Here is a 24,454-nt window from a genome sequence, read left to right as displayed (position 1 = left end):
AGCATATTTGAACACTATTAACCCAGCCGGATTACCACAACACAGTCTTAGCCTTAAAAACGGAACAATACTCATGCTATTAAGAAACCTTAACACTAAACAGGGTTTATGCAATGGTACACGTTTAGTCGTCTACACCATAACACACAATGTTATTCAAGCAACAGTTCTTACAGGATCACATGCTAACAATACTGTTCTAATTCCTAAAATTGACCTTACAAGTTCTGACCTGGAAGTACCTTTTACACTTAAACGGAAACAATTCCCCATTAAACCTGCCTTTGCCATGACCATCAACAAATCACAAGGACAAACCATGCACAAGGTTGGCATCTACCTATCTGAGCCCGTTTTTGGACATGGACAACTTTATGTGGCCTTCTCACAACTTCGACGTTCATCTGACATTAAAGTTAAAGTCATAAATGCTCCATGCCAAGGAAAACTCATTCAAGGACAAGACACCATCTTTACTACTAATGTTGTTTACAAAGAAATTTTCCAATAAACCTTTACACTGTGCCAAACACTTTATTGTTTGCTTCCTATCTGCGTCATCTACACCTTCACACTATGCTATATCTCATTCATTCATCACGCTGTTTGTAATTTCCCAACACCAGGGGTTGGCGAGCCCCTAGTAAATAGTAGACCTGACATCAAAAAAGCTACCTGAGACCTGAAAAAGAGTTTAGGGAGAGAGTGATTACAAGATTTTCCTTTTTTTCTCATCTGCTTCTGTGTCTTTTTACTTTCTCATATACAAAGTACAGGAAAGTATTGTAATTGTCCAAAGATTCAACGTCAAGATTTTGATGAATCTCAATGTTTTAGACCTCCCTGACTTTCTCTTTTACGAAGTATAGGGAAAGCATTGGAATCCTCCAAAAATTTCATTTTGAGATTTTGATGAATCTCAACGTTTTAGACCTCCCTGTGTCCAAAAATACCATTTTTGGAATTATGTCTGTGTGTTTGTGTATGTAACACGATACGCTTTCACTTAGGTAAACCAAATTTTGCATACAGATATTAGATACAAAACGTAGATTTCTATCAACTTTTGGGCTATTTCCGTTAACCAGAAGTGGTACTTTACCTTTAATTCATGCAGCTACAGAGTTCGATTTATTCAATTTTACTTTTATAGTAATTGTTTAATATATTATTAATTTGATTTGACTTGTTGAGGATGGTTCTTTAATGTACATAATATAAAAATATAATCATCGTCTAGCAGTTTACTCCTCAAATATCCATCCCTATATCTGAGTATACGAGAAAGTCTAGGGAAGACAACTCTTGATATTTTTTTTAGTTGTGGCCATAATTGCAGTTTGGCCACATTAGAGGAATCAAGCAAGGTGAACACTGAATTTCTTACATTTATATAACATTTTAAAAAAACAGATATTGATGCAGTTCTCACACATTGAAGAATGGGAAATTTTCCTGATGATTATTCACTTTTATCTGTAAATTTCAAATGAAAATACATTTACTTTCTATCTCTAATTTGTTGTCACACAGGGTGTAAGCTGTGTCAGGGTATCTCATAGTAACGGTTTGCCACAGAAAACAGTCCATCTCTGTATCTGAATTGACATTATACATTGTCACTGTTGAATTATCATCAGTAGCACAAGAAGTCTATGTATCTATGGTATTACTTACCACTTACTCCAACACCTTTATTATCTCAGCATTACTTTTTTTTACCACTACTATGTAAAGAATTGTATGCCATGTGTTGCAAGGGGAAAAAATATTGAATTTGCCAAAGTTTATTAGGAGAAAACAACAAGTATTTGAAGAATTTAAAATAAAACTAAAATAAACTAATTACCAGTCCATCTATTGTTTATGAAACCTTCCTAATTCAATTGAGACCACTGGAGGGCTACAACATATCTTGGAAACATCAGATGCAAGGTAGGAACCAGTCCTGGATGATGTGTCGGTCTATCATTTGCAATCATGTACATACTCACATAATCATGGATCAATATAAAGTTTTCAGTTAACATACTGTAAAACACATGCTTTTGGGATGAGGAAGTACCTTGCGCAAAACCCATACAGAAAATGTGCAAACTCCTCATAGGCAGTGACCAGGCTGTTTTTCAAACCTAGTCTCTTAAAGATGTGAGGCAGCAGTGTTAATCATAGCATTACCACTCCACTCTGATAAGTTGGAGTTAGACGTACCTCCTTTTTTCCTTTTTATCCAACTTTGCTTCTATTCAGTTTTTCTTTATTTTTACCTCTTGTTCCCATTTCCTTATTTAGCTGAGTCACTTAGGGGAAAGGTCTCTTGCTTGTCCATTCCATTTAGGTGCTATTGTGGTTGCCACATGGTGGCTTGGTAGTCTTTGATGGTGATCTTTTGGCTTGGAAACCCTGCAGTGCCACTGGCATTTTTTTATATACTTTTTCTCCACTCCTTGGCCATCTCACTTATATTTAGAGACTTTAAAATGACACTACATACAGTATAAGTACTCTGCTTTTGTATTATTTGTATATCATGTTATGTAAGTGCATATCGATTTATTCTTATCTGTTATTTTTGATATTCATACTTTTATCAATTTCTGCTTTGTTTTTCTTCTCTTGTGATCTATTTTGTGATATTTTGTAAAGCACTTTGAGCTACATGTTATGTATGAATAATGGCTATAGAAATTCTTGTTCTTGTTGTTGCAGTGTCAAGTCATCTGGGGGTATTGCATGATGCACACTTAGCAAGTAAGGCTCGCTCAAACTGAGACACCAGGATTATCTGAGCCACTTTCAGATCCACTAAGGAGGATCTGGGCAAATCACACTTTATAACTGCAGCAAATAAGTGTCATGTCTTAGCCTGCTCCATACCAGGCTAAAGATGAAGCTTAGCATAGTGTTGTGGATCAAGAGATCATGAATGTACCATTCAATAAAAAAACAAAACCTTGGAAAAACGTTCCAGCTTTTTCTTTTTAGTATATCTAATATGCTGAATTCTCATTTAAATTAATCTTACATGTTTATTACAAAATGGAAAAGCATTATAACCTAAATTATCCAGTTAAAGTGAACAACATTTAAATGATGCCTTTTGTTATCACCTTTTTTTTGTCACTGACAGGATCTTCTTAGCAAATCTAGCATTCTTAGTTACACTATCGTTTAAGTTAATTTAATGTTCACTGCAAAATGATAAAACATTAAAAACTATACTGTTCTTTGAAAAATGACAAGAATTAAAAAAATATCACATTTAAATTATTACACCATTTGCTGTTTTTTGTTTTAATAAAAATAGGTCATTAAGGCATGTTCCATAATGTTAAAATCATCAGTTATAAGGTACCAATTCTAAGTCAGTAAACGTCAAACACTAAAGCAGTGCAAAGATGTTCATAGTAATGTAATACACTGGAAAAAATCGCTATACTTCAACACCTTTCAGAGTCAACCCTGATGAACTCCTACTCTCACATGCTAGGGCTTTTAAACCACCAGCACTAAATAATGAATAGAAAGAAAGTCCATTGTCATTTTTTATACAAATCATGATCGTATTTGCATGTAAATTTTAAAATAATAAAGAATAATATATAATAATAGGTTCAGTTGAACACCTCAATAATTAAATGCATTCAACCTCTTTATTTTTATGATAGTCCATTTTTTTTAATACAAAATGTTCTGTAATTGTCAGTAAAATAAAAACACTCACGATTAAAATAGTCAGGTCTGCTCAAGTACTCGTTCTGATGATTTTCATACAGATGTCTATGGTTGCATCCATGTGAGATCATTGACTCAGTGTTTATCCCTGTTAATGAAGGAGCATGGATCATCTGTAACAAATAGTTAAAGGACGCAGACATCTTGGTATTTCCTGACGACTACAGAATTGCAAAAAGAAATTTTATATACAATTAGTTGAAGCCATTCATTCTTCAGCAAATGCTCATTGCCAGCCCCAACAATATCAGCCTCTACTAATTTCCCAGAAGTGACACAAAAAAGCAAAAGTTGAAATTCAACTTTGAATTAGAGTTTTGACATGAACCAAGAGAAATGAACACTTCATCTCTAATTGTCTTGACTGCGTTGGCTTCTCTAAAACACTGCAGAAAACTATTAGTAATTTATCAAGATGTTACCTCTTACACTCAAGATTATCTCTCATTGTTTCTTTCCTCAAACCAATCTGTCAGATACTTGAGATCCTCTGGCACCAGCCATCTTTCTTTTCAAAAGACTTGTTAATGCAACTCTTAGCAAATGCTGATTGATTTTTCTTGGTTAATCTATCTCATATTTTCTGTCTGTAGCTGTGAAGATCCATCAGTAGCTCTAGTCAAATATTGCATGAAATGCTTGGCTTTTAAATATTGCATTTTAATTCCCTGTAACAATATGCTGTAATTTGAAACTTCTTTAAAACTATAATGATCCTATTTCTAATATTAATATTGAATCTTCAAAGTTTTTTGTTTCTGCATCTTCTACAATTTTGTAAATGACCTTCTATTGTCTTGATGCCTTGAGTCTGCTTTCTAAAACAACTTGTTGTAGTGATTGATTGAATGATTTCCAACATACTATAATTCAACAACATGCTGTTTTTTCCAGAGAAGCGGAACAGCTTTAGCTTAAATCAAATCATGCAGTGTACAAGTATTGGAGGAGAAGGTCCATAAATCTTAACTCTTGAATGATTTTACTACTGAATATGATATTGACCTCTTATGCTTGTGTGAAACCTGGAATTAAAGGCAGTGATGATTTTTCTGTGAGTGAGTTTGCTTCATCTGACTATAAATACAGTAGTTTGAGGTTGTATGCACCTTAGAATAGGAGGCAGGGGGCTCAAAATGTCTTGCCAGTTTATAATGTGACTCTTCTCTCCCATCTGAAGTTATGGTTTCAAAGACAAAGTTCTCAGCTACTGGTTATTATACTTTAACTCTTGAATGATTTTACTACTGAATATGATATTGACCTCTTATGCTTGTGTGAAACCCGGGATTAAAGGCAGTGATGATTTTTCTGTGAGTGAGTTTGCTTCATCTGGCTATAAATACAGTAGTTTGAGGTTGTATGCACCTTAGAATAGGAGGCAGGGAACTCAAAATTTCTTGCCAGTTTATAATGTGACTCTTCTCTCCCATTTAAACTTATGGCATCAAAGGCAAAGCTCTCAGCTACTGGTTATTATACTCATCTTATTACATACTCAAGGGTAATAGTTAATTTATAAGAATTTATGAGTCTTTTTTTTAATTTGCTTTGATTTTGCATTCTTCCCTAAAATACTACTCTTCATCACACTACTTGGTAATTTACTCCAAGGGTCTGTTGTTTTATGCAAAGAAAACCTTTCTAACATTTGTGTGAAATTTGCCCTTAACAAGTTTCTAATTGGTCCTTGTGTTCTTGATGAAAAATGTATTCTAAAGGACAGCTGGAATCTACTGTATTTATTCCCTTCATAATTTTGACCTTTATATCTTCATTTGTTTGAATAGAAATGGTTCAACTCTCTTCCCATAGCTCAAACCTCAAAGGGTATCATATTAGACAAAAAATAAGGTTTGAATATTCCAATTAAAAAATAATATTAGATAGTCTAATGTATTTGATCTTAGGTTAATGGTTCTGGTCATAACATGTACATCTGTAGGTGATTTTTTATATATTTTCTTATTATGGTAACGGCTGCATTGAACAAACACCAACAGTAAAAGAAATTCTTAATGGTACTTGGGCAACTGTTACTTAAATATAACAGTCATCAAAATCCCTAGCATCTGTACTGCTGTATTTCTTTTAGTCTAGTACTGATCGCTAGATGCGCAAATTCTTCTCTAAACAGTGGGCTGTACAAGCAGCCATGAAAAGGACATGCGTTGGCAGCACACTTCTCTACATTTTTTTTAATATTTTTACTTTTTTTTATTTGTGCATCTGCAAATCATGAAGTGCTCATGGCAACTTTGAGTGGGTCACGTTTGATTCACTCAGCTAGTTTTTTTTCCTGCAAATGTATTGTGATGTGCCGTGGTGCTGCAAGAACAGCTGTGAGGAATGGGAAGCCGGGTTGAGGTGGGTGGGGACAAAGGACCTCTGTAGAAAGATTTGTGTGACATGGGTGAGTGCTTTGTACCAAATAGGCAGGGGCAGAACAGTGACAATAGCAAGCAAAATAAAAGAGCAAACAAGAGGCAGACTGTCGTGTTTTATTAACCTGGAGGTATCCAGTGGGCAGCGGTAGTGTACCATTTATGTCATGCCATTCAGAAAAAAAGCTGGTCGGCACACCAAAAAAGTGCAATCATTATAGTATCAGAGTCAGGGTCTACACAGTCGGTCTACTTTTTTTCTCCTTTACAGATGAAGTAATATTTTAATAAGGGTAGCCAGAATATTGTTTTAGGCATTACATGTTAAACCAGCAGCCATGTAACATGGAGACTAATTGTGTGACATGGCGTGTTGACTGACAAGGTTCTTTAAACCATATATTATGGTCACTAAACCATATCGGTTCAATCACATCTATCTCCATAATTTTATCCTGATTATTACAGAAAAATAAATTTAGACAAGCTTATTGCAGCCTTGCTGATTTAACATACTGTGTTAAAAAGGCATTTGATTACAGAGACTCCTGTTCTTGTGTGCTGCTATTTGTAAAGCTAGCTCAGTTCATTCTGGGTGATTAAATTCCCCAGTCTCCCTGTAAACTTGCCTTTTTAATACATACATATATATATATATATATATAGATGCAATTATCCACATTAGAGGGTCTATAACACACTCCTAATATAAGGCCTCAATCTATAATGCTTTCTAGTTGAATCCAAACATCCTCACTAAGCTCTGACTTACTATCTAATTAAAGAAGAATTCCATTCAAATCCAGTTATATATATATATATATATATATATATATATATATATATATATATATATATATATATATATATATATATATATATATATACACGACTCCCCATCCCTCCCCAGCCGCCTTTTCGTTTCTGCCTGTCATTGCTAATAATGTGTCTATGTTATAGTTTTTCCCATATCTATGACTGCATATAGCCAGGTTTCTGTTATTCCTATTACATCACAGTTATGAGCAGCTACATATAAATCCAACTGACTTATTTTATCTATATATATAAAAATGGAATGGGTGGGTCGTCGGGTGGGCCTTTTTTTCATTCCGTCGTTTTTCGACGTTTTGAAAATGTAGAATGATTATTTGATTTTTTTGTTTTTATTTGATTGTGTCTATGTAGCCGCCGTCGTAATAAAGTATCGCTAAAATCGTCATTTATCGTAATTTATTTTTGACGTATAACGTCGCCGTCGTCGAGGTCAGTGATACCAGTGCAAAAAATCTGCTTACGGTTGAAAGACACGCCCTATTCACTGGACAGTTAAAAACACCAATCAAACTAACGATGACATCAAGTATTACCCAATCAAAAGTAGGAAAGGAGGCATCTTCATAAAATGCGTGTGGGATGATTTGCATGAGACGCTGCTTTAAAAAAAAAATGATAAAAAAAATACGGGATAAATCCCGTCCAGTATTGATACAAAACGGGACGCGCAATTTCATTCTCAAACGCGGCACGATTCCGTATTTTAAAGGACGGGTGGCAACCCTACAGTGCCAGGTAACCACCCATACAATCACATTGTGATTCAGACTAGGAATGCAATGAATGTAATTACCCCGATCTACATACAAGGCGAAAGTCTTGCAACATTCAAAGATGATGGTTTGGGATAAGTACACCATACAACATAAAAGAGCTTATGAAGCCTTGAACCGAAAAAAGCAACATCTCAGAGATCGTAAAAAAAAAAATAGGAGCTAATGTCGTTTTACTCGCTGTAGATTTTAGTCAAACATTACCAGTTATTTCACGAGGGAGACCAGCACATCAACTCAACGCGTGTTTAAAATCCATGCTTCTCCCACGCTCGGTTATATGTCGCGTGTTCTCGGGTAGGTGCACCAAAAAATGTATACATTTAAGCATGTAATGGGCAAACAAAAAATGAGGTATACCCGAAGGCACAGCAGTAGTACTTAATGTAACTTTACTTCTTAAATGTTAATGTTTTACTGTTTAATAATTTATACGCTTCTTATATGTTGTTCAAATTCTTTTATCAAAATACCACTGACAGCGCAATGCACGATAACATCGAGTGAATACACCATACGCATCCGCCCACGGCTGCCCTGCTGTGCGCAGATAGGACTTGATTGTACAATAAAATAAAATAAAGATAAAAAGACTAAAACAATCATCACCCATAAAGCGGATAGTAGACGTGACGTACTATATGTGTACCACATTTCAAGTGTATAGGTGCAACGGTTTGCGAGCTACAGGTCATTTCAAATCCTGGACAGACACACAAATTGCCACGGTAGCAAATTACAGAAGAAGATTTTACTGTTTAATAATTTATATTTATATGAAATGTGCTTCTTATATATTACTTCATATTCTCATATGATAATGATGTTAATGTTTATATTGATTTCTGTGTTATTAAAACTGCATGTATGTGTGTATATGTATATCTATATATATATATATATATACTAGCAAAATACCCGCGCTTCGCAGCGGAGAAGTAGTGTGTTAAAGAGGTTATGAAAAAAAAAAGGAAACATTTTAAAAATAACGTAACATGATTGTCAATGAAAGCCCGTTTCACTCAGTAAGTCTTATGTGTGTGTTTATGTATGTGTGTGTATATATATGTACATGTGTATATGTAGATATGTATATATATGTATATGTATATAAATGTTTATGTGTGTGTGTATATTATATATATAATATATATATATATATATATATATATATATATATATATATATATATATATATATATATATATATATATATATATATATATATATATATAAAAGACAGCAACAGTTATAACAATGACAACACAATTACATTGACAATCATGTTACGTTATTTTTAAAATGTTTCCTTTTTTTTTCATAACCTCTTTAACACACTACTTCTCCGCTGCGAAGCGTGGGTATTTTGCTATATATATATACGAGCTGTATATACCCGGCGTTGCCCGGGGCAGAAGTAACCTAATCGGTCAAACACTTACATATATACCAAAGTAAACCTAATCGGTCAAACAGTTACATATATATAAAAAAGCGAACCTAATCGGATAAACAGCTTCATATATACAGAAGCGAACCTAATCGGACAAACAGCTAATCTATATACATAAGCAAACCTAATTGGTCAAACAGTTACATAAATACAAAAGCAAACCTAATCGATGAAACAGCTTCATATATACAGAAGCGAACCTAATTGGTCAAACAGTTATGCATGTGCAGAATAATTTTACAAAGATTATGCGTGTTAACAATCATTAAAAAGAAAAGATTGAGGAACTCTTCTTCTATATGTGATGAAGCTGGATGAAGCTGACTTGACGAAGACGTAGGTGGCATAGATTGGTTTTTCTAAAACAGAAGAAAAAAATGAGTATCTATTATTATTTTAAATTAGAATGAAAATGAGAACCTTGATTAGAGATAGATTATCCGTATTAAAATATGTGCATGAATAAACTTTTGCTAACTCTCTAGCAAAAGTTTATTCATACAAATTGGCATGGGATGGCTTTGTGAAAAAGTAAAAATTAGATAAAAATAAATTGAGAATGCGTACTTCGATTTGACTGAGATTATCTGTAATGATGAAAAAAAAGTTTAGTATGTTTATTTTTCCATACAGGAAGGATGTAAAACCTTACATAGGCACCCTTCAGCCCGTACTGAAGGGTACTGTCAGATTCTTACTGACTAAAAAACACCCTTTTTATTCCACAGCTACCCCAAAAACCACTATTAGGCATTACTTTGGGGTGGCAGTAGTTTAGTTATGAAACAGCTGGGTCCTGAAAAAAATCTGTCTTATTAGTGGCTTCATCACATATAGAAGAACAGTTCCTCAATCTTTTCTTTTTAATGATTGTTAACACGCATAATGTTTGTAAAATCATTCTGCACATGCATAACTGTTTGACCAATTAGGTTCACTTCTGTATATATGAAGCTGTTTGACCGATTAGGTTTACTTTGGTATATATGTAAGTGTTTGACCGATTAGGTTACTTCTGCCCCGGGCAACGCCGGGTATATACAGCTCGTTCAATATAAAACCTATAAAAGCTGTTGATGCTTTTTTTTTCTTATCTGCCTTATGTCCACTACTTTGTCTGACCACTACGATGCACTATCATCATCATCAACAACAACAACATTATTTCTATAGCACATTTCCATACTCTGGATACAGCTGAAAGTGCTTTACAAGATGTCAAAGTAATAGTTACAAACAAAGAAAAACAAATTAAAATTAGATGAATAATGAATAAATAACATACAAGAAATAAATAATATAAACTTAGGTAAGATAGATGTGTAATTATCAGAGAAGTAGAATCCTTAACTATAGAGCTGGTTTTTAAGTCTCTAAAAATGAGTTACATGATAAGGTCAGATGGCCGGGAAGGTGAGATAAAATTAAAAAAAAAAAAAAAAAAAAAAATCTGCAGGGTTTCCAAGGCCAAAAAACCACTCCGCCTCTACTGGGCATTTTACCTAACAAACATGTTCTTAAGTACTGCAGGTAATTTCCTTATTGTTGTTTTCTTTTTAGGAATTTTCCTTAAAGAATGTAATGCAGTGCGTCTCATGGGAAGTTGAGGTCTTCATATGTTTTGATCAGGTGGTGGTGGCGCCACTACAGAAAAATGAAGTCATTTATGGTGTTTTCTTGAATAACATTGTCAGGTTTGTGTCTGAGAAGGTAGGTATTGTGTCTTGCTGTTGTTCTTCTCCTTAATTCACTTAACAACCTAGCGTCCTAAAATCAGTGAACCACAAGTAAAGGAGAACGACAGGTTTAACTGTTCATTACCTGTACCAGCTAGCTTGCTGTGTACCACTCCGACAGGGTAGTTTCAGTGATTATTCCTTGCTTATAAAATTTCAAAGCATTATTATTTTACAGTTAACTATATGATCAGGTAGTGGCATCTCAGTACATTCCCTCCAAATTCTAGCAGATGGTGCAAAATACAAAATAAGCACCCCTTAAAATATAAACTTATTAAAATATTTATAGTAAATACAACTTTACCTTCTCTTTCAAGTCTTTGTAATTTTCCATTATATGATTAATGCATTTCCTTATTTAGTTACTTTTTGTAGTATGTAAGATTGTTTTTGATGCTCACCCTGTTGACACTGAAGTGTTTTATTCATAACCTTGCATGTGTACAACCTGTGGAGTCTGAAATTTCATTTTCGTAGCATTATCATTTTGGAAACTTTCAATTTTTCTTTACTGTTGTGATACTTTTTTTCCTGTTGCACGAGGCTTTGTGCATGAAGGAATCAGAATTTATGGTTATTTTCAAATATATTCATTCTGTTCAAAGTAAATCTTTGTTATCATAATGCTGCATGTTCAATGTCATCATTCTGTTTTTTCTATATACACTTCTATTTTGGGTTGGAGATGCTAAGAGGCAGGTCCAGGTTTATAGGCCACACTCCCAAAAGCTGCATCCATGACATCACTAGTGTGACACTATTTAATGCAGCTCTGCACGAGGCTATGAATCCATGATGTGGATTTCTTGGCTTTTACCTTGCCAGTTATTTGGATTATGTATCTATCTTTTGGTTCACTACCAATTTTACATAGCACCTTCCATTCCTTCCCTCTTTTGGCAGTACAAGGTCCTGAGGGCTACAGCCCCTATCCACCTTATTCTTGGTAGGAAAATGAACACTGTTTTTTTATTGTTTGTTCACACTTACAGTTTGAGATTTTCCCATTCAAAATTATGCAGCACAGTGATGAAGTATGAAAAGTACAGTACTAATTACTCTTTTAAATGTTGCCACAATTATATGAGAGAAAAAGCTTATACCAGACTGGCTTCAAGCACAATTATAATGTGGTTGTGCAGCTTCTTTTGATATTTACCCATTGCTGCTACAATGCAACTTATCCACAGAGCTGATAATTCAATAGTGTACCACCTGCACTGCAGAACAGGTAATCCACCTAAAGCTAAGCAAATCTGGGTTGGCCACTACTTGCATGAGAGACTATGAAAAGCCTGGGTTGCTGCTAAAAGAGGTGTTGGTGAAACCATCAGGAAGTGCTTATTTTGTGGTCTGTGTACAGATTTCAATGTCACAGTGAAGTGACGGGGACACTGTGTTGTAAAATTTGGCACTATCTTTAGGAGACATAATACTGAGGTTCTGACTCTTTCTGGTCATAAAATATCTCTGGGGGTCTTTTGAAAAATGGAAGGTGTACCTCAATGTCCTGGCTAAATTGCCTACCACCCCTAATAATCCTCAGTCCCTTATTGGCTGGCTATCGCTCTCACCCCTTTAATAGCTCATGTGTGGTGACTGTACTGGCATAAGAATGTCTGCTGTTGCATCATCAATATGAACTATATTTCACTCTCTATGAAAAACACTTTGAGTAGGTTAGGAAAGCTCTAAATAAAAGTAGCTAATTATTATCAATAGTATGTGACAGTTGTGAATTAAGTTTAATTTAATTTATGTGGAGTTAAAATATTTTGTTTTTGAACCAAAAAAGAGCATTAATATAGGAATCTGTTTAAAAAGAACTGTTATTCTCAGGTGCCTTAGTCAAGGCACATTTTGCTTTTGTTTAGATTTCAAATTTTCATGTACAGAAATCTCTTGATTTGGCCTGTTCCCCAAATGGCCTTGGGCAATCTATTTCACTGCTTGTTTTTGATGGTTTTCTCAATGAATTGATTCAAATGAAACATTTAAAAACATTTCTATTTTTTATGTACTCCACATACACATCTGCATTGGATATTTTGCATTTGCACTTGACACGCAGGTTTCAGTTTAAATATGTGAACATATTTATTTTATACCATTGGCAATATATACTATGACTTCCTTTTTACATACCCTGTTGCAACTAATGTTTAGTCTTACATATTCCAATATTAACAGGTTTATATCCCTTAAACCATTTGTTTGGCAAAAATTCACTTCTGGAAAGTAGAGATTTTGTTTTTGTGTCAGAAACAAATAATACATTTCATTGCAATTTGAAACAATTGTCACTAACTCTTAAGAGATGCTAACCTTCTAATAAATCTAAGAAAATAACTTCAAAATGAAATCAAAAGCAAAAACACATCTTACTGATGTGACTCAACATCTGGCTGCCATATGAGATACCTGGATACCAGCCAACAAGAATGTTGAATAATAAAAATGACTTCATTATGAAGGAATAATGAACATGCCTGGTCCTTTCAATGGAGATTAGACATGCCTCAAGCTTCAATTCTTTTCTGCTTTGTAGTAATATATGTTTTCCTTAAAAACATCTTCAAGCATGATATTAAGAATTGGCCCATTCCTAATGATTGACACATGCTGATTAGTTTTCTTTTTTTTTCATAAATAGATGGAAACTAATAAATGTTTATTTTTATTCATTTTTTCTTAGCATTTCCTGTTTTTTATTATGCCAGAAAAAATGTGGAAAATTAAAGCTGTTTCCTGAAAAAAAATGCTAAGAATTGCTAGACAGAGTAAATTATCAGTGATTTTCAATGTATTTTAGTTAAAGGAAACAATTAGCATATTTATCAAAATGTACATGCCTAAGTTTAATAGAGCTAACTACAAATTCATCGATCTCATGTAGGTGTGACAGAAACAGATGTTGCTTTTGCATTTCAAATTTTCTTATTGTTTTCATAAACAATCCACACAGTTTCCTCATGAAGTGCACTTTGACCTTATACTTACTAGACAAGTTTTCTACAAAATGTGTCTTACTGCCAGAATTTCTGTGTAAGGAAAAAATCATTTACATTTTTATTTCATTGACAATGTAGGAAATTTTGGAAACTTCTGAGTACTGGTAACACATATGAGCTATCAAAAAATCAATGGTAATATATAAAGTTTTTTATTTCAATTTGAGATACAATCCAACATCTGTTTCTTACCTGGTCCAGTCCTATAATGTTCTCAATGCAAGTGCTTAATGTATCATTTTTTAAATTAACTAATTTTTTCATCATCTTTTCAGCCCTTTACTGGCTTGAATCAAGTTATCTCATTATGTTCTTATATTTCTGCTGTTTGAAAATGTAGTGCAGTGGGTATAAACATTACACTTGCCATGTGTTATTTGGACTGTTGATACAGTAATATATGTTATCTTTGGTTCCACTTTTCTTTTACAGTAGTAAATGTTACACATTCTTGTGGACAAAACTTGAGAATGTGTTCCTTTAGCTTAGGTGAGGGTTAATTAAACATTTTCTGTGCTCATTAACGGGCTATTCTGTGTAAAAATGAGTTACAACATGGAGTTAAAGGTCAATAGGAGAAAACCTTGCTTTTGTGAATTTCTCAAAAAATAAAAATAAAAGTGTACTTTGGGGTGCCACTGCTTCTTCACAGATCCATCTTTCCAGCTTTGAATCCTACACCAAGATTTTGCTAACGTGGAGTCAGCATGTTATCTGCATTTGAATTCTTCCAGGTATTCTGGCTTTCTTCCCACATCCCCAGAGACATTCATGTTAACTTAACTGGTGATTCAATATTAGGCCTGTGTGAGTGTGGGCACAAGTGGGTCCCGTGATGGCCTTGCACCCTAGTCAAGGGCTGTTTTCCGCCTTTTGCCCAGTTATGCTACAATAGATTTTGAATATCTGTTACCCTGAAATAGGATAGAGAATTTGAAATGTTTGCAAAAAAAATCTAGCTTTCTTGGATAAATTATTGTTAAGCTACCTACGGCATAATCTTAAAAACAACACTTGGCTGTGAAATTAGATTATGAAACAAAAGGAGATCATAACCAATTCATAAACCCATAGGCAGCTGCTACTGCACCTTAAGACATCTTTTGTTTTTTGCTTACAGTTTATTTACATAAAGATGTTTGAAACAGACAACAAATAAAACATGTTAAAATTAGAAGATAGCTACACAAACAATAAGTGACCTGTTACCCATTAACACTGATTTAAAAAATCTCCAATTTTAGCGGTAGAAGAAACTTATAGTACATTAGATGTAGACCACCAAAACGCCAACTCTGCTGAGAGTATTGAAATTGCACATGCTGGATATGAGCACTGCTGATAACACACTGTTCAAAATATTTTTATCTAATGTGTTTTTCTGAATTCTGGTAGTGTTATACTACATAAAGACAAACTGGGCTTTGTATTATTATTCCATTTGTAGGCTCTTATTATATCATTAGCTTCTTTATACATAACACGATCTAGGGAAATGCTAAAAATATAAAAAGGGAAAGTTTATTTCTTTTCATTTGATCATCATGTGATTTCTTTAAGGGACAGACAAGATGAAAATATTACCAGAAAACTAACAATCTTGGTCATAGAAAATGGACATTTGGTTATTTTTATATATCATTGGTGGTAGAGTTTGTCCTGTGAATCTTTTCACATTCGGAAAAATAAACCTTAAAAATACAACTACAATTGTAGTAAATATTATAAAATATATAATGTAAAAAAAAAACAAACAAAGGCTACATTATTTATTATACTTCATAAATTGGATTGTCAAAGGTCTCAATTCACGAATCAAAAAAAAAAAAGTGTTATCACTTTATAGTCTACTTAGAGGAGAGAAATTTAAATGTAGGAGATCAACACAGAATGCTTTAGACTAGCATTTCATTCTAATTAGGCCAATATAATTAGAGAAGTAGGTATAATAATAATTCATTACATTTATATAGCGCTTTTCTCAGTACTCAAAGCGCTATCCACACAGGGAGGAACCGGGAAGCGAACCCACAATCTTCCACAGTCTCCTTACTGCAAAGCAGCAGCACTACCACTGCGCCATCCCTCTTGTGTCCTCTAAGGTATCTACTGGCTCAAGGGTGCTTTATTATAGTAGTGAAAAAGTGAAGAAACTAAACTAACGTGTGTACTTAACAGAGATGAAAAAAGAAATTATAACTTACGTTCTCTTTTTATTAAACTTACAAAGGTAGTACATCTTAAATGCGTATTAAATCCCACGTTATGCAGATCATTTTAATACACAACCCATCCATCCATCCATTGTCCAAACTGCTGAATCCGAACACAGGGTCACAGGGGTCTGCTGGAGCCAATCCCAGCCAACACAGGTCGCAAGGCAGGGAACCAATCCCGGGCAGGGCACCAACCCACCGCAGGACACACACACACCAGCACACACTAGCGCCAATTTAGAATCGCCAATCGACCTAACCTGCATGTCTTTGGACTGTGGGAGGAAACTGGAGCACCCAGAGGAAACCCACGCAGACACGGGGAGAACATGCAAACTCCACGCAGGGAGGACCCAGGAAGCGGACCCGGATCTCCTTACTGCGAGGCAGCAGTGCTACCACTGCGCCACCGTGCCACCCTAATACACAACCACACTATCTAAAACTACCTCAAAAATTTTACATTTCCTAAATGATCATAATATGCTGTTTAAATAACATATTTTACATATTCTTTCAGACACTTAATACCAATGAGTGGCAGATATCAAAAGAGGCCCTCTATTAACTGCTGTCAAAGAATGGCAAATGTGGTTGCACACAAACTGGCCAGTGCCTCCACAAAAGGGAGATTTGCACTAGTAGACAGAAGAATGTTTATCAGCACTTGTTCCATTAGCCTTATATAACGTGAAATGTAGACCTTTCCAACCTGAAAAACAGTCTTTGGACAAGAATTTTATGTGAACTCCACCTGACAGAAGCCACTAGCAAACTGAGCTAGGACTGCCCCAAAATACAGTCCATTCTCTTGTAAATGAGGAGTAAAAAGAGAAAGAAAGGGGTACAAATTCCTGCACATTTTCATCCACAAAGAACCATAATGTCCTATCTTTCTCCTGGACACCAACAATAGGTGCTACCCAATGGCTGTATGATGATGCTGCCAGCATTCTATTTATCTCTTCTTCTGTCTCAAGCTTTGTTAGTGGAACACAGAGTGACCTCTCTTGGGATAGGGTGACTTGTCCAGCATCAATTAAGTGCTGTAACAGCTCCCATTTACTAAAGTTCTTATCACTATGGGCAAAAAATGCACAAAGCTCATCAAGTACCTGTTTAAGTTTTTGTTGTTGGCCAACACTTAGTTCTTACCTATTGTATTGCCAAAGCTCATCCAACACAGCCTGCATTTCTGGCAGTATCATATTTCTCTGGCTCCTAATTGATGGTATCATTGTTTCAGGTTTGCATGTGGGTAGATGGCTGAGTACCGCACCTACTCTAGCTCTTGAACTGCTGTACTATCTTAAAGATAAAACATAGTGTTTTAAATGAGAGAAGACCGCAAGAAAAAACTTGTGACAGTTTTAATAATGGGAGGTATAGAAGTGTTTTTAGCCAGAACCAAAACAAAACCCAGGAGTCATAAGTCAAAGAGAGGAAAGTAAAACTCAAAAACAAGGAATGAAATAGATCTTTCATCACAACCAAAATGTGATCAAAGAGTCAAAAATAAAAGCAAGGATCCATAACTAGGAAATAATACAAAAACAAATGGCATCACAAAAAATCTAAGTAATTTTTAAACTTTGTTAAGGTGCATGAAACTTTAAAACCAACCTCAGATTTGCAATCTCAATAATCAATATACAATTAGTAAACTCTGATAGAATTTGCATAGTAAATTTATAAAGTCAGAAATCATAACATAGCATTTGACAAATCTTGCTCTTAGTTACATTGGTTTGTCTCCTAACTGAACCTGCCAGATTCAAGGTTGCTTTGAGTGCAGTCAGCACATCTAGGCTTTGAATCCAGGGATCATGTATATCCAGCAACTAAACCTGGTGGTACAGAATCTGACCCCATTTATCAGACTTACAGTAGGTATCATTCTCCAAGCACTCACCAGTCACTGTGGAAAGGTTCACATTAGTAGCCTGCTGGGGCATCACATGCAGGAAGAGCTTCTTTGTTTGACCGGAATGTTTTTTCCAGCTGGTATTTATAAAATTAATTTCACTGTTCTCTGTACATGTGTCAATTTTAACCCTTTGACCCTTTGAGTGCTTGGCATTTAGTGCTGTTATTATCACACAAGACTTTTACGCTCTTCTCCCATCCTATTCAACCCGCTTAAGTAGTCTGAATTGTTTGATTTTTTCCAGGGGAGATGTTTTGGGCCAACTAGACTCACCCACTCTGCCATACATGCTTTTTGAAAACCACTGTCATTTTCTGCAACTGTCTTTTCAAATCGGGCAGGATGGGTGACGTGGCCAACATGCCCATTCCTCAGCAGATAGGGTTTTCCCATTATATTTGTGACACTGATAAAATAATGGCTTCAGTTCACAGAGGACAAACCATGCCTCCCTTATCAATAAGGTACTGTGGCCTCATACTTCAGCTGAGATTTGAATGATTCACAGTCCTTGCCATCAAAGCAACCATACTTGACAGACATCTTGGATGAAGGATGGTTGGCTCCAATTTTCATCATGTTAGCCAGTTCCTCCACCTGGAAATTCATCTGCTGTCTCACACACAACTGACTGTTTAGCAACAGAAGGGGAGTTTCTCTGATTACATACCAGGAGAAGAAAATGAGTCTAACTTGAGTGAAAGAACCCATTGGAACAAAAAGCCAACATCTGACTAACAAAGAAACCACGAGAACCAATTTTGATTAATCTTCAGTCTTCAGCTTGTGCTAAGTACAAAATCTGATCTCAGCTTTTTTTTACTGAAACCTAGTTTATTAAATTTGACACAATTCCTTTCCCTGAGGCAACATCCAAGGGTTTCACATTCCTTCATAAACAAAGAGGTAATGGTCGAGGAGATGGTCTTGGGATAATTCAATGTGATGAACTGCATATGTACTCTGAGGTGCTTATAGCAGATATTTAAATAGAATCCAGGACAATTGTGGTACTTATTTACAGACCCCCACAATGCCATATTCATTGTCCATGGCTGAATTTTGCAGCCTTTTATCTGACTTAGCAAAACATTATGATTAAAATTTTAATATTCACATAGATTTGGAAGTGGTCATCTTTAGCAAATGTTGTACTCACCTGCTAAACTCACCTTCCAGATTATTAATGGCCCAACTCTTTGTTAGAATCATTCATTGAATCTACCCAAGATTCAAAATATAAATATGACTCCACTAAGTTAAACCTTCTCTAGTCATTGCTTTGTTATGTGCAAATTTCCCTGTACTTGTCAATACAATCACAGATTAAATCAAAGGCAAAGTTACATTTAGATAGCAACTGTACATCAAAATTAGTGGATATTCAGTGGAAGATATTCTGAGAAATCAAATGTACCTGCGGATTATATAAATTAATAGTCCCAAAATAATATATCTCTAGAATCTTCTCTTCTTGTTGCTATTTAAATATATTGAGTTAAAACAGGCACTAATTACATTTGTCAACTAATGCTCCTGTTCTGCGTTTATGGCATTGGATAGTTAAGCTCTCTCATTTCTATAATTCTCCCTGCCACCCTGCGCCTCCTGAGAATTGTACATTTACATTTACATTACCCAAGTCAGTTTCACTCATGAAATCAAAGAACTCTCACTTACTGTTGAAGTGTGGTCCTTCTGGGTATGACACACTAGTTAAGATATGTGGAAAACGTCATAAGTGATGTAGTAATGCCACAGCAGAATCTCACAAAAGAAAAAGAAAAAAAGAAAGGATTAATAACTAGTGATATAGCCAACTGTGACAAACTTTTATTACACATCTGAATGGCTACTCGATGAATGATATGCGGCCAGCTCAGCTGCACTAAGCAAATTAAACTATTAGAATTTCAATATGTATTAACAATCCAAACTAAAAACCTCAGTAGTATTTCATACATAAAAACAAAAAGCTGCTATTACAGTCCTTTTATGATTTATCCCCTGTATTTTGAGGAAGTTGCCACTGGAAAATCAGAGAGAATTACTTGGGACTGTGGGAGGCAAGAGACAAAGGAAAACTAGCTCCAAGAAAAGTTATACTTCCAACCAGCCTATCCCATTTAATCTGAACAATAATAAAGCAACAGGCTCTCAATAGTGCTCATGCATAAATAAAGTAAGCAAGCACCTGACACTTGCCCTCTGGCGACATTTACAGAAAAGTTTTGTCAGGTATGGGGGAGCCCATTCAGCCAGGTGCTCAGGTCTAAAATGCGACACCACCTTCCAGGGGCGTCCGTCCTCAATGGACTGCTTCTTGGCAATGTGAGGGAAAAAGGAGATGACCATTAGCAACAGCACATCCTCTCGTTCAAGGGTGATAATGCATACTTTGCGGCCCAATGTCTCCCATGCGTGACAGGCATATAAAGATAGGAATTCTGACATCCCGCTCCATTCTTCCCTCACTTGTGAATAAGACCCCGAGATACTTGAACTCCTCCACTTGGGGCAGGATCTCGCTCCTAACCTTGAGAGGGCACACCACCCTTTTCTGGCTGAGGACCATGGTCTCGGATTTGGAGGTGCTGATTTCCATCCCAGCCGCTTCACACTCGGCTGCAAACCGATCCTGAGAGAGCTGAAGATCACGGCCTGATGAAGCAAACAGGACAACATCACCTGCAAAAAGCAGTGACCCAATCCTGAGCCCACCAAACCAGAACCCCTCAACTCCCTGGCTGTGCCTAGAAATTATATCCATAAAAGTTATGAACAGAATCGGTGACAAAGGGCAGCCCTGGCAGAGTCCAACTCTCACCGGAAACAGGTTCGACTTACTGCCGGAAATGCGGACCAAGCTCTGACATCGGTTATACAGGGACCGAACAGCCCTTATCAGGGGGTCCGGTACCTCATACTCCCCAAGCACCCCCTACAGTATTTCCCGAGGGACACGGTCAAATGCCTTTTCCAAGTCCACAAAACGCATGTAGACTGGTTGGGCAAACTCCCATGCGCCCTCCAGGACCCTGCCAAGGGTGTAGAGCTGGTCCACTGTTCCGTGACTAGGACGAAAACCACACTGTTCCTCCTGAATCTGAGGTTCGACTATCCGATGGACCCTCCTCTCCAGGTTCGACTCCATGCTCCCATCTGCTGTTCGGGAGCCCTTGAACCCTACACCGTCGGTAATGTTACCGATGAGCTAGACAGTGAGGCAATAACAATGGAGCAAGGGGATGGTGTATAAAAGTGCAATGGTGCTTTTATTTAAAATCCAACAAAACAAGAACAAAAGAAGCAAGTGTTCAAATTAAAGTGCTGTGTCTCCAAAATAGTCTTCATTAAATAAATAATCCATAAAACGAAAGTGTCACATGGAGGTTAAAATAGAAAAAACACAATCCTTTAAAAGCCGAGGTTAAAACACCACTGGAAGCAGTCCTTTAAAACAATTACAAGCCCGGTGCTTCTTTTACACTAGCGTCTCACCTGCTTCTCCCGTTTGGGCCCTGCAGCAGGATAGACGCTCTCTCTGCAGCTGACCATCTTTCACTTCCAAACAGGTCTGAAGGCCTCCCGATCCTAGCTTCGGTCGCACTCTCAGATTATATGGAGATTATATGCTTAAATTTCCTGACTCCCGCTGTCTTCCATGGCGAGTCACCTTCCTCGCTAGTCACTCCCGTTCTTCTCCAAATGCTCTGCGGGAGCGACTGCAATCAACTGCCCTAGGTGTTAGCTAAACACCTTGCTAGGGCCCACAATCCAGCTGCATTCAAGTCTGCTCTCGCTCGTTTGCACAATCTCCTACGCGCTCCCTCTCTCTCACTGGATTTCTTCTCACTTCCAGCAACCTCTGTCTCTTTCTCTTTCTGTTCATTTCCTCTCTAGCTGACTCACGCTTCTATATATCGAGAGGGCATAGCAGCTGCAGCACATTAGCAGTCCCAGGAACAATCACGGATGTGGGCAGTCTCTCACCTGTGCACTTAAGTGAGAAATGCCCACATCGCAAATCGCCCTGAGAACTGCTGTAGCCACAACCACAATGCCCCCTCGCTAAGCTGTGAGTGCGGTGATTATTTACTTAAAACTGGCCTTTGCTGAGAGCTGTGGACCCACTATACCACAGACTCCCGAATAGACTTTTCCAGGGAGGCTGAGGAGTGTGATCCCTCTGTAGTTGGAACACACTCTCCGGGCCCCTTTCTTAAAGAGAATGCCACACTGTTATAATAAAGAGGCATTCAGTCATGGACTTAAGAGTATAAGAGTAATCCAGCACGACTGACAGGTATAGCTGTGTGCCATCTGCATAGCTATGGAAATTCTCCTTTTGTTTTTTTCATTTTTTTTAATATTTTGCATAATTAATGAACAATAAATAAAACCAAGAGAAAAAATAGAGTCACATGAAAAGTAATTATTCAAAGTTAACAAAAAATGGAAAATAAATACAAGCCAGAGAATAAATCCTAGCAGTAATATAACACTGTATCAAAATTCCTGATTGACAGTCATCTAAATTAACATTTCCTTCCAGTTTTATATGACTGAAACTATTTTAAGTCAGGACCAGACACGACAACTCACTGTTTTAAATAATGAATAAGAATACTGTGATCCAGGATGTCAAAAGCAGTACTCAGATCTAAAAAAATAAGTAGTGACACTTTGTTTAAATCAGCATTAAGTCTTAAGTCATCTGCTACTTTAGGTAAAGCAATTTTAGTACTATGAATAATTCTAAAACCTGACTGGTATACTTTTCATCATTCAAATAATTCTTTAACTGCTTTTCTAGAATTTTACTTAAAAAAGAAAGACTGGAAACAGATTGTAAATTGTCTAACAATGAGAAGTTAATATTATTTTGGTTAAGAAAAGATTTAACAACAGCCAGTTTGCAAAGCAATTGGAAAGATAGCTGATTTTATAATTTATTATGTTTACTATACTTTCAACTACAGAATTAGACTTCTTTAAAAAAAAGCCTGTAGGGATTGGATCAAGATAACATATGAACGGTTTAATCTGAGCAATTACTCTGCAAAGTTCAAGTTCATTTATTTTATTAAAACAGTTTAGATTTGTGTAACATGAGGGGGGGTCTACTACTGCTCCTGAAGTCAGCACGTTACTTTATTGTATTTTATTGATTCACTTCACAAAAAAACTTTGCAAATGCTTCAAACTCAGTAACTGATGCCTGGCACATCCACTTTAAGAATGTAGGTGAACTGATTAGCAATCAGTGGTTGAAAATATTTTTTTTGGATTTTCAGCACCATCTTCTATACTTCTGTAAAAGTATGATTGTCTTACAACTCAGACTTCAGTCTTTTATTTAGCTATATGAGACTAAAAAACCTCATAGTTTACAGTGTGCCTAGTTGCCTAGTTTACACTCAGCCTTTGTCAGTTTCAATTGAAACTGCAATCAGTTTTTGTTTTCCATGGTACTGCAGTATTTGATGATGTGTTTGTGTTTTTCTGGAGCTACCATAACAGCAGCAGTCTTTAGCCTGCTATCAGAATTGTTAACCTTGTTGTGGGTACTGCCAGCAAGATTGACAGGAATACTGATTTCTAGCTGATTGTGAATGATAACTGATATTGAAAACCTAGAACCTGCATAAGCATACAATTTCCTAATAATGTATTTCTCATTATTTTTACTCATTGACATTGCTGCATTAAAGAAGAAACAAAAATAGTCAAGACGGAATCTTTGCCACATCATTAAGTCGCCATCAATATGACTAGATCTAACATGTAGTCATGGTTGTACATAGGCCCTAATGAGCAAAATCAGGAAAGTGCAAGATGTTCAATATTTCCTTGCTTTTGAGTCATAATTCTTATCTTCATGAAAAGAAAATCTCTAGCTAAGACACTCATGACATAATTAATAATTAGAACATATATTTAAGTCTGTTACACCTTTCGTATTGTGCTGCCGTTCCATCTGTGCTTAACTAGTTCTCAGTCAAACTTAGAAAATATAGATTTCTTTCAAAGATAAAATATTTTTTACAATGACTTATCAGTTAATGCTATAATCAGGTAGGTGCATGGGGTGAGACAACAAAGCAGCACTTTAGTAAGGGCAGAATTTTCAAGTAATGGATTTTTTTTCATAGTAATAACAAAATGAGAGCTACGTATGAACGTTAAGAATTAGATACACATCTAAGACCATATTTATATATTACTTTTAAAAACTGTGAGAAATATTTTAATTTTAGAAGTTACAAATTTCACCTAATGCAGTTCACAATGTGCTCACTAGCTAGCTACTCGGCTCCTTCTCCAGTTCTTCAACCCTGGTTTAGTTGGCATCCTTTGCGAATGTAGGTTTCCTGGA

The sequence above is a fragment of the Erpetoichthys calabaricus genome, chromosome 4 (assembly GCF_900747795.2).
Source record: "Erpetoichthys calabaricus chromosome 4, fErpCal1.3, whole genome shotgun sequence".
Classification (NCBI taxonomy): Eukaryota; Metazoa; Chordata; class Cladistia; order Polypteriformes; family Polypteridae; genus Erpetoichthys; species Erpetoichthys calabaricus.
Note: the sequence above shows the minus strand (reverse complement) of the source record.